Genomic DNA, 16682 nt, shown 5'->3' on the forward strand with positions numbered 1-16682 from the left:
CATCTACGTGATTTGACCAGGACAGGCTGTTGGTGATGTTCACTCCCAGGAATTTGAAGCTGTCAACCATCTCGACCTCAGCACCATTGATGTAGACAGGTGCATGTACACCACCCCCTTTCCTGAAGTCAATAACCAGCTCTTTTATTTTGTTGACATTGAGGGAAAGGTTGTTGTCATGACACTATTCCACTAAGCTCTCTATCTCCTTCCTCTACTCCGACTCCTCGCTATTTGAGATACAGCCTACAACAGTCTGCAAACTTGTAGATGGAGTTAGAGCAGAATCTGCCCACACAGTCATGAGTATATAGGGAGTAGAGTAGAGGGCTGAGGACGCAGCCTTGTGGGGCACCAGTGCTGAGAATAATCTTGCCGGAGGTATTGCTGCCTATCCTCACTGATTGTGGTCTGTTGGTTATAAAGTCAGGGATCCAGTTACAAAGGAAGGTGTTGAGTGCCAGGTCCAGGAGTTTGGAGATGAGTTTGCTTGGAATTATAGTATTGAAGGTGGATCTGTATTCAATAAACAATAGTCTAACGTAAGTGTCTTTACTGCCCAGATGCTCCAGAGCTGAGTGTAGGGCCAGGGAGATGACATCCGCTGTAGACCTGTTTCGGCAGTAGGCGAATTGCAGTGGGTCAAGATTGTCTGGTAGGCTGGCGTTGATGCGTGCCATGACCAACCTCTCAAAGCACTTCATGATGGTGGATGTTAGAGCCACTGGTCAGTAGACAGTGAGACATGTTACCTTGCTTTTCTTCGGTACCGGGATGATAGTGATCTTCTTAAAGCAGGTGGGAACCTGAGCTTGAAGCAGGGAGAGGTTGAATATGTCCGCAAATACTTCTGCCAGCTGATCAGCACAAGATCTGAGCACACAGCCAGGGACACCATCTGGGCCAGATGCTTTCCTCGTGTTCACTCTCCAGAAGACTGATCTTACGTCCTCAACAGTAACCACGGGTTCAGTTGCATTGGAGCCTGTCAGGGTGGATGGTGACAATCCACTTCCCTACTGTTCAAAACGTGCATCGAATGCGTTAAGTTCATCAGGAAGGGATGCGCTGTTGTTAACTATGCAGCCCGTCTTCATCTTGTAGTCTGTTATGGCAGGTAAGTCCTGCCATAACTGACGGCTGGTCTGGGACTCTATTTTGAGTCGGTATTGCCTCTTGGCATCCCTGATAGCTTTCTGAAGGTCGTACCTCGATTTCTTGTACAGGTCAGGATCACCAGATTTGTGTGCAGCAGTCCTCGACTTCAGTAGGGAGTGGATCTTCCGATTCATCCATGGTTTCCTGTGTGGGAACACCCTTATTGACCTCCTTGGTACACAGTCCTCCACACACTTGCTGATTAAATCTGTGATGGTGGTGGCATACTCATCAAGGTTGGCAGCTGAGTCTTTGAACGTGGACTAGTCCACTGTCTCAAAGCAGTCACATAGGAGCTCATCTGCTTCCTCAGACCAGCACTGCACGACTCTCTGTACTGGATCCTCCTGTTTCAGTTTCTGTTTGTATGCGGGGAGAAGGAACACAGCCTGGTGGTATGATTTCCCAAAGTGAGGACGAGGGGTGACTCGGAAGGCATCCTTGATGGTTGTATAGCAGAGGTCAAGGGTGTTAGCACCCCTCGTGGAGCAGGAGATGTGTCTGGTAGTATTTTGGGAACACACTCTTGAGGTTGGACTGGTTGAAGTCACCTGCGATAATGAAGAGGGCCTCAGGGTATCCTGTCTCAAGGTTGTTTACCATGGAGTATAGCTCATTGAGTGCAGGCTTCATGTCTGTTTGTGGTGGGATGTAGACCGCCATCAGGATAGCTGAAGTGAACTCCCTTGGCAGATAGAATGGTCGACACATCACCGTTTGATATTCCAGGCTGGGTGAGCAGGAGCTCACCAGGACCATCACGTCCGAGCAGCACAAGTTATTGATTAAGAAGCGGACACCTCCGCCTTTAACTTTGTTATTATTAGTTTGTTTTGTGCTGCACACATGTCCTTTATATATATGTACAAACACTTCAATTTTCTGAATAGGTTCCATGACCCTAATATTACAAGAAGGAAAGATATTGACATGTTTAAGTTACTGAATTGACATGTTAAAATTACTCCCCTTTCTGTTGCACAGCCTTGCATGCAACAAGCTATTTGCATCGTCGTTGTTCTCCAGTTAAAAGAATTGGGAGGCATACAAATGATGTCGAGCATAATCACTATCATTACCTTTCTCCAATGTGCTTCCAATTGATCAATTTCTCATCAACATCAACATGGAGATAGATAAATAATTGTTAACCTTTTTTTTTATTTCCTTCATCCTCAAAAAGGTGACAGATGGAGGAAATTATGCCAGTGGTTGTGGTAATGATGATTTCTCAGTATTCTACTAATATGTCTCTATTGTCTTTTTATTAATTCTTTTTTTTAGGATCTGAACAAGGCCAACATTTATTGCCCATCCCTAATTACCCTTGAGAAGGTGATGGAGAGCTGTCTTCTTGAACCACTGCAGTTCTTATGGTGAAGGAACTCCCACAGGTTTGTTGGGTTGGGATTTCAAAAATTTAGACCCATTGGTAAAGATGGACCAGCAACATATTTCCTAATCAGGATAGTGTGTGACTTGTGTTCCCATGTCCCTGCTGTCTTTGTCCTAGGTGTTGAAGGTTATGGGTTTGGGTGGTACTCCCTGTGTGGCCTAGGGGATATAACTTTTCTAATGCAGGTACCTTGGATGGGCTTATGTGGTGAAAAGACTTGTGCTCCATCCCCTGACTTGATTCACCCAAAAGCAATGGGACCTCACAACATTCCTTCTGTAGTACTGATTTCATGGTCAAGGTCCAGCCTTGTCTCTAAATCTAGTGGAAAGTAGGAAATGTGCAATTCAAGGGACAGTACCAGCTCAATACCATTCAGGACAAGATAGCTTGCTTTGTTGGCATTCTATCCATCAGGTTAAACATCTGCTTTCACCACTCCTGGTGGTGCAGTGTAACATCAACAAAATGGACTCCAGCAATTCTCCAAGATTTTAATTGCTTCCTCTACCCCCCCAGAAGGACAAGGGCAAAGCTTTGATCTATAAACTCCCCTTCAAGTCAAACACCATTCTGACTTGAAAATATATCACTGCTCTTTCATAGGCATTGGGTCAAAATCACGGAATTATCTTCCTTACCTCCTTAAAGCACGGAATGAGTACCTTCACCATAAGAACTGGAGTTGTTCAGGAAGACAACCAATTCCACCATCTCAAGGGCAATTAGAGGTAGGCAATAAAGGCTGGCCTTACCTCTGATGCCAACATTTCATTGATGAATAGAAAACAACTGAAAATGAGCCCTTCTGGCTCATCAAGTCTTTGGAGATACCAAGTACAGAGAAATATACTTAGTCCCTCTACCTTGATCAACCTCTTCATTATTTTTACTTTCTATTATTTATACAATATCCTTTCGAAAGTTTTTATTGCACCTCCTTCCATCATCCTTTCAAAGTGTATTGCAGTTCATAAGAGCATTTATATTAAGCAGAGGAACATCAGAACAATGACTACATATCAAAATGCATATAATTAACTATGTGATGCTTTGGAACGTCCCTGAAATCATAGATGGCATTATGTAAATACAGGATCGTGTGCAAATCTTTTGTTTTTCTTTATTCATATCTACTGGTCTTCCTTTTTTTTAATAGGATATGTGTGCTTAAGTAGGAAATGTGAAAGAAAATAAAAACATTAGATTTGGAATTGCCTTTACTTTTTAACTGATTACAAAATGGATTTTTAGAACTTCATATTTGCCTATGCTGCCACGCAAACCCACTACATTCACAAATCTGATGGTGAGATGCATTTCCTGCTGTTAGAGAAATAACTCTGGATACCTAAACTAAATTCCTTTCTCAGAAGCAAAGTACTCCAGATAACTGGAAGCTTGAAGTACTTTGCAGCTTGGGCCAGCAATTACAAGAAAGAAAGAGAGCTAACATTTCATGTAGATGTGAGAACCTATCATTTGAGGTAAGGGAAGATAAGGTCAGACAAGGCAGTGAAGGCACTAGAACAGCTGTGGTTGAAAAGGATGGTGGAGCCTGAATAAAGCAAGGGAAAGAGGGATTAATTGGATTGCTGGTATCACGGTGTTGTTTAAATGCTACTTTTCCTTCTCCCTCCAAAGCTGCTACCTGGCTTTGCAAGTGTTTCCAGAACTTCTGCCTGACGTTCTTGTTTTTGTTATAGAATTTGGGACTTAGTTCATGGAAGACGATAACTGGTACTTGTATGCTGTACAGAGGGTGGAAGGTAGCATCATAATGTCAAGAGCCATGATCCAGTAGCTCATATCTACTAAATGAAAATATAATGAAATGTATTTTCTTTAGTGTGTTATTTATTGTTAAATGTAGTTGTGAATCATAGAGGATGTCCAGTTAAAGTAGGAACAGATTTTACAACCACCATTTAGAGTTTTCATCATAATACAGGAACATAGAACATAGAACAGGATGTCCTGTGCCAACCATGATGCCAATCCAAACTAATTCCCATTTGCCTGCCCCATGGTCTTTATCCCTTCATTCCTTGACCATTCATGTGCCTGTCTAAATGCCTCTTAAACATTGCTATCGTATTTGCTTCGCCAACCTTCCCTGGCAGTATGTTCCAAGCACCTACCACTCTCTGTGTGGTAAAATTCTTGTGAAAGTTCAGCAAGTCTTAAGTGAAGGTAGTTAAAACTAAAGGAAATAGAACTGAAAATCATTCGGGAAGTCCAATGCTAAATGAGAGCAAAGTAAACAAGGGAAAATTAAGAATGATATATGTAATTATAGCTCAAACATATGAAACAACAGATCAAGGATCTAACCTAACCAGACAGTTTGGCCTGATCAGTCCTTGTAACATTAACCTGACCAGACTTCTGCTGGTTAACATTCATCCATCTAGATCCTGCTGACAACATTGACCTGGCCAGATTCCTGCTTGTAACATTGAGTTGACCAAACTACTGCTGATAATAATTTCCTGACATGACTCAAGATGGTAATTTATGGAATTTATAGAACTTTGTTTATTATCTGAATTATTGAAAACTATGCTACGGGACACCTGACATTTGTGAGGCTCTGGAAAACAAGTCATCACCTTTAGAGTTGAAGAGACACAAATAAAAATGTGAGTTTTAGACATCATTGTATTCCCTGGACTGAGGATGTAGAATGCAAAGGATGAATCATACATTGCCTTCATTTGATCTATTTGCCACTTAGATATACATAATGTTATATTAAATTATAAAATACTACATTTGCCTTTCAAGATGCTACTCAAAATAATTCTCACAAGGAAACTTTCATTGGAATCTGGACTTTGATTAATCTTGTTAAGATTTAAATATTCATGGGGAAAATGAACATTGATTAATTGGCACCCATGCTACACTAGTAAAATATTATCAATTTACTTTCTGATGTCAGTGATAATTGTGCATTAGTTTGAACACCATGGCAATTAATGGAAATGTTAATCAGTCAAACTGGAATAAAGCTTCATTAATCTAAAACATACTAATGAAAATTGAACTAACATATATATCCTAATTATGTGTGTATGAAACTAATACATCATTTGACAGATATTCAATAATATACCACTTGAAGAATACAATTTATTTAATTCTACAGCACACAGTATATTGGGCTTTCCAAACATTTTCACGACTTTCTTAGTTTTTGTACAGCCTCATTAATGACTTTTTAATTATTTATACAAATTAAGTGGCTTATTACTTTCATGAGATGCATGAAAGAAATGCTATAGTTGAAGCAGTATTGTGAGTTATATTCTGCTAATATGACAAAAACTCTCAAAATTACCAGCAAGAAAATGGGCAACCTCATTACTTTGATTATTCAATATAAAATTCAACAAAAATGTAAAGAGTCATTAAAAAGTGGGTAATACCATTGAATGGGCAATTGGACAAGCATATGCCTCAGGGTATGCATTTCCCAACTTTTTTTGCATTTTTAAACAAACTAAACAATGTAGGATGTTCACAATAGATCAGAGAGAAAATGTTTGATGTCTGGGTGAACTTAGTTTGTAACCTGAGAGAACTGAAAATGGAGAAAGAAATATTAATAATTTCCATTTATTTACTTGAAATAATAAAATATTCTAGAATTCAAGCACAACTCTGTAAGTCATTTGTGTTTGCACATATTTGTATACAGCTGTCAAGATGAAACGCTAATTTGTTTGGTGCTTTCAATGGCATTACACTGTAGACATGTGGTACTATAATCTATATTCCGAATATAGTTATACACACCAATTTGAATTTATTATTTTAATTGAACACATTTCAACACACGCAATTTTCAGAAATATTAATTGTTGGAAGTTGAAATGTGCTGCCACACAATATGTTAAGGCAAGACAGCAAGACCTTCATTTTACACCTGTCAATCTCAGAACAGAACTGCAAAAAAAATCAGGTTAGATGTTGCACCAAAAGGAGAAAGCAAAACCTCTCAAAGCAATTCAGGATCAGAAAATCAACCAGGAATCAATTTCTCAGCCATGCATGCAAGTTATGAAACTAGGAGGTTTCTCTAAATGGAGAAGGTTCAACAGCAATAAATATTGGCCTAAACATTCTATTAACTAGCACAATGTTTATGAGAGATCTGTGATTGAATTTCTCTGAAAGTATTTTCTTCAAAAGAAAATAAAGAACTTAACATCATGGCTCACGGTCTGTGAGGTTTTCCTTCTGGGTCTTTGTCCATATGATGTTCTAATGCATAGAGGCACCTAGATATGTGCAGTGGCAACCAATGACAAGTGACAATGCCTGATGTTTCTTCTGTGAATGTGCATTATGCAGGTATGGGCCAGCAATGACATGAGCCACTCAAGCAGAAACAGGCCTTCGCAGCTTAGGTCTGCTTTGGCATTACTCTAAGGGGACCTGCCTGAGCAAGCTTGAGGCCATACTGGGAATCTGCTTAAAGCAGGTTCTCCTTACCCATGCAATGGCACTCCCTTGGGTCATCAAATCCATGCTCCCATGGATGAGATCTCCCTACAGTCATGAATGAGACACTTGCAATGCCCCCGATCTCTAGCCCAATTCTCACACTCTCTCTGATCATAAACCTAACCCTTATCCCCAGCAACTGATAGTGACCTATCCGCTTCAACTGACCAGACCAGGATATCAATCCCATTGCCTTCCCTGACTGATGCTCCAACTTTCAAACCACCCCTTTAGTTCTTACAGTCCTCCCCTTACCCCCACTTTAACCCCCACCCAGCCTTCCAATCCAGACTTATGTGCTTTCCTTCAGGAGAAGCAGGGGAAGTTTTTTGGAACAGTGGAGGGTGCAAATAAAGGTTTTCCGGCATTCAAAGTGTGCAAGGCCCAATCCATACCGTACCATTCTTTGGGTTTCACGTGCTACTGAATATTGCAGTAGCCATACCATGATAAAAAGAATGTTTAGTTCACAGAGAATCACTGAATTAAGATGTCTTTCCTGGTGCCATTCGTGAAAAGAGAGGTGGATTATATTGAAACTTCAGCAACTCTTGAGAAATAAACCAGGAAATGTTTACTTCCAAAGAAACTCAGCTGTTTACATTGCTCCTTGGAGAACCTAAAAGTGACATGTCACTAGCTTCGAGGCATGACAATAATCTCAAACATTTGGAAACAGGAAATGGCAAAGAATGACCAAGCAAAGGATTTGGGAGATTATAAAACAATTGACAAACATGGTATAGCCCTCAGTAGGCAGGTTTTCTTGCAAGTGTGATGACGATCAGCAGAACTCCCCATATAATCTGCAGATGCATTGGTAACATTCACCTGATTGCTGAGTAGATGCACTACACAGCCCATCAAGGGACAATCACAGAGAATGGGAGGTGCCTGGAGTGAGCTGCCAGAGGAAGTAGTGGAAGCAGACATGATTGCTATGTTTAAAAGACATTTAGACATGCATATAAACAGGCAAGGAATGGAGGGATATAGATCGCATGCAAGTAGATGGGATTAGTTTGGATTGGCATTATGGCCAGCATAGACACTGTGGGCCGAAGGGTCTATTACTGTGCTGCACTATTCTATATTCTACATTCTAATCCCACTAGTAAAAAGCACAGAGACACTGCAGTGGTTTCTTGTTCTTCCAACCCCATCGTGGTGTGGTCAGACGTGGACACAAGCAGTATGGACCCAGAGCTGGGACACAATCACGGATACAATCCCAACAAAAGAAGCATCAGAAGAGCATAAAAAATAGAAGCAAGTGGTGGCTAGTCCGCTCTCTGGTCACTAAGGTCATGGCTGACCCCAACCTTATTGGATCTCACGGCCAGCGACCCAGGTTCAATTCCGGCCACAGTCTGAAAGGAGTTTATACCTTCTCCCTGTGTTGCGTGGGTTGCCTCCAGGTGCTCCGGTTTCCTCCCACGTTCCAAAGACGTACAGGTTAGGAAGTTGTGGGCATGCAATGTTGGCACTGGAAGTGTGGTGACACTTGCTGGCTGCCACCAGAACACTCTGCGCAAAGATGCATTTCGCTGTGTGTTTCGACATACATGGGACTAATAAAGAAATCTTATATTATCTTATCTTAAATGTAGTTCAGCTTGAGAAAGTGTGAATTTTGAGAAAGAGAAATCAGAGTTTTTTGGTGGGAGACCGGGGACTATGGAGGAACAAAGGGATGTAACTGTCCAGATACATATAAGTAATGAGAGCCAATAGCCAGGTTAACAAAGGTACTCAACAAAGTCTGAAAATGAATGTTGCACCTTATCTCAATGAGGGCAAGGGGGAAGGGTGGTGATTGACATACAAAATGGAGAAAGTTACATATTATTAGTCAACATTCTTTTATCTGGAGAGTTGCATTCTTTATTACTTCAGGAAGAGCATGTGTACTGGTTAATTGCTGTAATATTCGCAGGGTGTTGTTTTAATCTCAGGTGAAGAGTCAATGCCTGAACATGTAGATGTGATGGGAGAGTCTGCCTCACACCAGATGTCCAATTCTCTCCTGGATCTGAGGATCTGTAGTGGTCCCATTTCTCCTTTTTAAAAGCTGCTCACTCTCTCACTTTCCCCTTCTCCTATCAAACAAGTAATTGATTAGGTGTGGTGTTTTTTTCTGGGTTTACCTGATGAGACCACAGACTTAAAGTAGACTCTTGTAATGACGTCACTACTGCAACTTGTGTAGCCTCTAACCCAGAGCCAGTGTGGATTTAACGGTTGTTTGACAACTTACTGCATGTGGGCGTGCACTTGTTTTTTGCCTGGGTGATTTTTATATTCTTGTTCTGATTGAAATATACCATTGCATCAGTTATTGATTTGCATGTAACTAAAAAATTTTATGAAGGTACAAAATAAAACAGGTTTCTAATACTCATCTTAGTGAGCAGAGGCATGAAACTAGGCATATGGTGTTTTAATGTAACATTTAGTTTTATTTATTTTACCTCACTAACTGCAGCGAGTTTTTTTCCCTGTAGATTTAATGTTCACTTGTCAGTTGCAGATTATATGAAATATTATAGCGCACTCTGCCAAATGGGAGTTGCATGTATACTTATTTTATTTTTTGCAAGCCAAGAGGTAGATTTCCTCTTCCCCGCCTTGGGCTGGAAGCTTAGCTTTTGAAGAATCACATATCTGAAATACGGTTAGATCCAGCGAGATGTTTGAACAGAGTCCAGTTGGTCCCTGAAGCATGATGGGAACTGTCAATCAACACCTCAACTTTTTTATGCTTTTGTGAATCTGGTACGAAATGGCTGACCATTCTGGAAAAGCTGCTTAATTATTTTTTAAAAGCATTGAGGGGTAGGTAGCCTACTCCTGCACCTGTTCTCTTGTGTCCTTGAGTTTATCATATTAATTCTCCTTTACACAAGTTTTCTGCTTCCTTTTGTAGCTTTTGCTGAAACATCCAGCATTCGGGGGGAGGTGAGTGGAGTTGACAGTAAAGAAAGGCAAAATGGTGTAGCACACTGTTGGAAGAGTTGGTGAGTGTTGTTGGTGAAGGGTTCTTAAGGGTGGGATTATGAAGGATTCTTGGAGACACCACTGGAAAATGAAGAGAATGTAGAAAGTTCAGCTGCAGTCGTACTGAATAACAGTACGGGTTCAAGGTGATTCGTCAGAATAGTATCATATCTTAACAGAGACTAATTAGGCTGCCCTAAATGTCAACAGGCATGGACTAAACAGGATGAATATCTTTACATGGTTAGGGTATGAATGGATTCCAATGAAGTTCTGTAAATAGACTTGAGGTATAGATCATCCATAATCAAAATTAAAGACATAACTACTTGAACATTCTTCCCTGGATCTAAGATTCCAAGTTAGATATTATGAATGGGGTAAATAGCTCATTGATTGAAGAGATTTTAAAAAAGTCCTTAAAGAAAGTGAAGCAGTACAGGAGTTGAGGGAGGGAGTTCCAGATCTTAAGAACAAAATTAATAGGAGCAGGAATGTGTTATCTGGCCCCTCAGTTCTGTTTTAACATTCAATAAGGTATTGGTTGATCTTATGCACAAATACCACCTTACCGCCCTAGTCCAATGGCCTCTGATTCCTTTAGTGCCCAAATTTAGTGCCCAAGTGATCTCGGCCTTGAATACACTTTATAGCTGACCATACTCAGATCTCTGAGGTAAAGAATCACAAAGACTTATAACCCTCAGACCATTTGTATTGGCAGCTTACAAGTCTACTAATAGTCAGGCATGGTATCATGAAAATAGTAATCGTTTAGTGGGGAGGGTTGGTGAAAGTTGCAGAGGAGGAACATTCAAGATCATGGAGGGATTTAAATGCAACAATAAAGATATTAAGTCTGAAGCACTGGGGAACTGATACCCAAATAAATCAGCATGGACAGAACTGTTGGGACAGCAGAATAGATGCTAGATTGCATTCAGTTGTAGTGTTTGTTGAGGTGAAATATAGGAAGGGTGTCTGACCAGCAGTGCAATAGAGTTTCAGTAGCAGATAGGCTGAGGCAGAGACTAAGATCACTGTTGTTACTGTTATGGAAGTAGATAGTCTGAGGCAGATTGTATTAGGAAGCAGGACCTCAGCTCAGGGCTAAATAGGCACCAATCAATTTGGAAGCCTGAGCAAAATGGGGTATAGAATTAGTGATGAAGGCAGAAAGCAGAAACTCAGCTCCGGGCTAAATGGGCACCAATCATTTTGGAAGCCTGAGCAAAATGGGGTATAGAATTAGTGATGAAAGCATTAAGTTTGTCACAGAAGCCAAGGAACCCTTTTGTCTTCCCAATGTTTGGGATTGTATATTGGACAAGCACTTTGAATGCAACGAGCTAGACCAAGGATCAAGAGACGTGTCACCAATGGTGTGTCATGCCTTACATCTGCGGGTGATGCTGACAAGAGGCATTGTTTTGATGATGAAGAGGAGAGGAAAATGAAAACCTTTGGTGACAGGGAGAGAGCCTATTGCCAAAAGTTCTCTGGATATGTTCATCGGGACATTCAGCCCTATCACTGAATTATGGCTAATCTGTATCGTAACCCCATCTCCCCATCATAGTTCATTGACTGTAATCGAATATAAGTATATATGTGTCAGGCTTGAGATTTTCGATTGACCTAGCTCCTATAGGTTTTAGATTGTAATTACCAAATTTCCACTTCCTTTAATGTCAAGAAATGTTTATTGAAAATGAATTGCTGTGTGGCAGGATATCTGCTTAGTACAGGCCAACCATCACTTTGTTAGCTCAATGCTCCAACCAAGTGAACTATCTGGCTCAGCCTGCATTGGTTACTGGAATCACAAGGGTAAGAATGGAAACAGTCAAGGAGAGTGGAAGGAAGATGGAGATTGATGATGTGGTTGAGCTATCAATACTCCCCTCTCAGACCAGTACTGAAATTGGGATATTAAAAGGTGTGGATAATTGACAATTCAATCAATGGCAATGTTACATTCTATCCTTTTGCTTACAATAGCAGGCAGATGCTTGGCATTGAGCAGATTTTGAGTTAATGTACAATAGAATTAATGGTAAAAGATTGGCAAGTGTAGGAGAAAGTGGCTTGCAAAATTAAACAGTAAATTCTACAAAGGCAGAGAATCACATCAAGTCCATAAGCAGGAACAAACAACCTAATATTTGTTTTTATTTCATTTATATGACTTAACACACATGATTTGAGTCCTGCCGCAATCAATAAAAGGAATATATTATAAAATAATAATGTTAAACAACTATCGTTGTTAGGGTTGATTCTGCAACTATTATGAATAAATGCTGTTTGATCATAAACAGTTGACGCATCTTTCAAACAGGTATGTTGATATTTCACTGTTGCCGCATGCAAATTCATATAGTGAGCATGGTTGCGTCTGGTCACATATGTGCAATGGTATCAGGTTTGCTATTTAAATTTTTGGAGATTAACCCCATTAATTATTGTTAATTCTACAATACAGTTTTGAAAAGTAGTTGCTGGGAAATGGGTACATGATCCAAAGATGAGTAATCATGGTGTTTTTGTTGAAAATGTTCAAATTTTCAGAAAAAGAGCAAATGACTAAAGGTGACCTCAGAGTCAGCAACCTCAAATGAACATTCCACTGTGGACCTTCATACATCAACATGAAAGAAAGGACTTGTCCTTTCCCACAGGAGCTCCACTGTGGCCAGAAGAGTTTGATGTATTAATGCATTCATTGATTAAATATTTATAGAATCATTTGCAGACTTTGATAACATTCATGAACCAAAATGAAAATCTGTAGCAAAATAGTTTGAGCGAATATTATGAAAGTAGAATCTTCCAACCTTTTATTTCTTTTCTGATCTTGCTTGTTGATCTTCATTAAAAATTTATTGAAAACAATCATTGCCAACGTAAAGGATGTTATTGTTCTATAATCACAATGTGACTTTGATTCATATTCTTTCTATTCCTTTTCATATTGCGTATATTCGGTTAGTCATAGTTTGAAGTCGCTTTCTTTTCAATAGCCCTTTTATCGAGTCAACATTGCTAGTCTTGGCCATATTGGCCTTCATTTCTCTTATAGCCAGGAAGGCTGTATTGCTTAAATGGAAGGAAGCTACTCCCCCCACTCATGCTCAATGGTTACGGGATGTTATGTCATGTCTAAATTTAGAGAAGACCCGTTGCTCTATTTCTGGATCTATTCTGAACTTCCAAATATTATGGAGACCTTTTTTGAACTACTTTCAGAACCACTGATTTGGTGCTTAAACTACAGATATTGGCCAATATTACTATGTCTTTAGGATGTTACTAAACAGCTTCGGTTTTGGTAGTGGGGTTAGATTTTTTTATAATAAAATTATTCCAACTTATCAATATTAATTGTTAACTTTTTTGTTTATTAATATGAAGCATTGTGATTTCTAGTCTGATTCAATACAATCTATTTTGTAACATTTTGTTCCTTTTTTTCCCTTTGTTTCATGCACTTTGTACATTTTATTTGAAATTAATAAAAATATTGAAAAAGAACATTGCTAGTCTTCCTGCTTGTTGACTCACTCCTGCTTTTTAATTAGTTTTTCTATTCCATTCAGCCTTTCATATCCAAGGGAAATTAAATATAAAATAAGCTGCTTTACAGCTTGGTAGAAACTCATGGTAATTGTACACCAGTGCAATGCCAAAATTGGAGGGCTTCACTGCTAGAAATTATTTGTTGGAAAGGGTTCCTGAATATATAAAGATTAAGAAAAGCAATACCAAGGCATCCATAAACTTACCTGATATTTACTTTATAAATCTTCACAATATTTTATTGATCTGAATCAAAAGTGCCATGTGCCATTCATTCCATGACCCTTACCCACCCCTTCCAAACAACTTATCTAATGAGAAACATAAATTCCCATTTTCAGTTAATTGCTTTCAGCAGGACACCTCAGCAATGCCAAGTTAGGAATGTGAAAATGGGGCATCTCGCATTTCAGGTTAGAGACATAAATATTTTTTGAGACACAAACAGGATACCATAAGAAGAAATAGTCAATGATCACCTTCAAAATTAATGTACAGCTAATAACCACCAAACAAAGGTAAAAGAACCATGCCCAGACAAGGAGACATTCCCTGCCAGAAGGAAGGGAGGGTAGGGCAGAGGTAGCAGAAATTATTTAAGGCAATATACTGCATACCGTAATTTTTAAATGAACACAGAGAGGGAAGATGCATAGCTAGAATTTCCTCAGCAATTGCACATTCATGCATATAAATCTGTTGCTGTGTGGTGGCTGAGGACCATTTTGATTGTGGCCCAGCTGCTTTAACATTTAGTGATACCCAAGGCCCAAGTGAGGACAAGGATGAGAGAGTGAGAGTGAGAGTGAGAGTGAGAGTGAGAGGTGAGAGGAGAGGGGAGGGGAGAGGAGGGAGGGGAGGGGGAGAGGGAGGGGGAGAGGGGAGGGGATGGGAGAGGGGGGGAGGGGGAGAGAGGGGGAGGGGAGAGGGAGAGGGGAAGAGGGGGAGAAGGAAGAGAAGAAATGAGGAGGGAGGAGGAAGGAGGGAGGAGGGAGGATGGAGAGGGGGTGGAGGGGGGAGGGAGGGGGTGGATGGAGGGGGGAGGAGGGGGAGAGGGAGGGGGTGGAGGGAGGGGAAGAGGGGAAGGAGGAGAGGGGGAGAGAGAGAGAAAGAGAGAGAGACAGACAGAGATAGAGAGACAGACAGACAGAGACAGAGACTGACTCACAGGGGTCAGGGTATGGAGGGGAAAGCTCAGGATAGGAGTCTGATATTGGTGATCAGTGACAGTATGACAGGGTGTCTATGAGCACCAGTCAGATGGAAATCAATGAACCAGGCAGCAGGGGATGGGGGTGAGGTGGGGGTAGCAGATCCGGTGAGAATAACAAGCTTGAGATACAAAGATGAACAAGTACTTCAATTATAAGGAGAGACTGGATAGACTAGGCTTGCTTTCCGTGAAATGGAGGTGGCTGAGAAATGACCTGATGGAGGTATACAAAATTCTGAGGGGGATGGATAAGACGGTAAATATCTTTCTTCCATGGTGGGGATGCCTAAGCTGGGAGGTAGAAGGATTAGACAGGATCTGAGAGGGATTCTTTTCACCCAGAGGCTGGTGTCTGGAATGCACTGCCTGAGGAGGTGGTGGAGGCAGAGACTCTTACAACATTTAAGAAGCATCTAGACAATTGATTCATCAAGGCATGGAAGGTTAAGGACCTAATGTGGGTAAATGGGATTAGTACTGATGGGTTCAGTGTGGAAATGGCATGCTAAAGGACCCGTGCTGTCCAATTCTACGTCTCTGTGACCATGGGACTGAGGATGGGAAATCCCTAAACTGACCTATTTGACCCAACATAAAGCTCTTAATCTGATTATTTGAAAATTTCCAACACTGTAACCAATAATCTTTGGATGAGGCATCTACTGAAGTCCCCAACCTGGAACCAAAACCAGGGACTTCAAGATCCATAGTCTAAGTCCCTGATTTTTCCTCACATTTAATGTTCGATAGGGGTTTCAGGTAAAAAAACATAACTTTACGTAGTATCACCTCGGCAGTAGAATTTAAATAAAAATATGAGAGTTTGTAAATTAAGTCATCCTGGAGCTGTTATTGTTTATCCAGTGATGTAAAGCATAATTCAACGTGGTTTTATTTGTCTCCTTCCCCAGCGTTTCTGTAATGAATAAGGGCCCATCACAGCAGTGATAGAGGAGCTCTTGATCATTCATTAGTGTAAGTGCTCAACCTCATAAGCAATAGCAGTTGTTTGGCTTGCAGTTGAAAATGTTTGTAGCTTTGGCAGGCATTCATTTTGCAAATATATAAATAATTCCTGTGTTGCGCTGAAGAAAAAAATTGAGCCAGAATGCTAATTACTTAAAATATGCAGTAATTCAAATGAGCCAGAAACAGTTGTCATGAAGAATGTGTACCCTTCTAATCTGGTTCTTCATGGCATAACAATTACAGTTCAGGTTCATGTTCAATCAAGGAATTTATTCTGAAGAAAATTCCTGCATCTCATTTTAGAAGATGGAACATCAATATTAAGATTAAGCCATTTCAGAAACATTGCAATTTCTAAGTTCAGAGAGCAAATAAAATGGACAACAATATTTGCAACAGATCCGACTAATAACAATACGTGTATTTATGAAGCACCTTTAAGGTAACAACACATCCTTAGGCATTTCACAGGGGAGTAGTCAGAATTTGTCACCAAGCTGCATAATGATCATGGACAAACATATTATGAAGAATGAGCAAAAGCTTGGACAAAGAGATAGGTTTTAAGGAGCATGTTAAAGGAAGAAAGAGAGGTAGAAGAGCAGAGAGCTTTAAGAAGGAAATTCCAGAGAGCAGGGCCTTGGTAGTTAAAGACATGACCACCAATGCTAAACTGAATAAATTCAGGGCTGATAAAGAGACCTGAATTGGAAAAGCAATCTAGATCAGAGGGTTGTAGGGCTGGAGGTAGTTAGAGAAATATGAGACCATGAAGGAATTTGAAAGTGTTGTGTATTTTAAAATTGTGGTATTGCTGAAACAGGAGCGAGTGTTGATCATGAAGTATGGGAGTAACAA

This window comes from Pristis pectinata, chromosome 4 (assembly GCF_009764475.1).
Source record: "Pristis pectinata isolate sPriPec2 chromosome 4, sPriPec2.1.pri, whole genome shotgun sequence".
NCBI classification, from domain to species: domain Eukaryota; kingdom Metazoa; phylum Chordata; class Chondrichthyes; order Rhinopristiformes; family Pristidae; genus Pristis; species Pristis pectinata.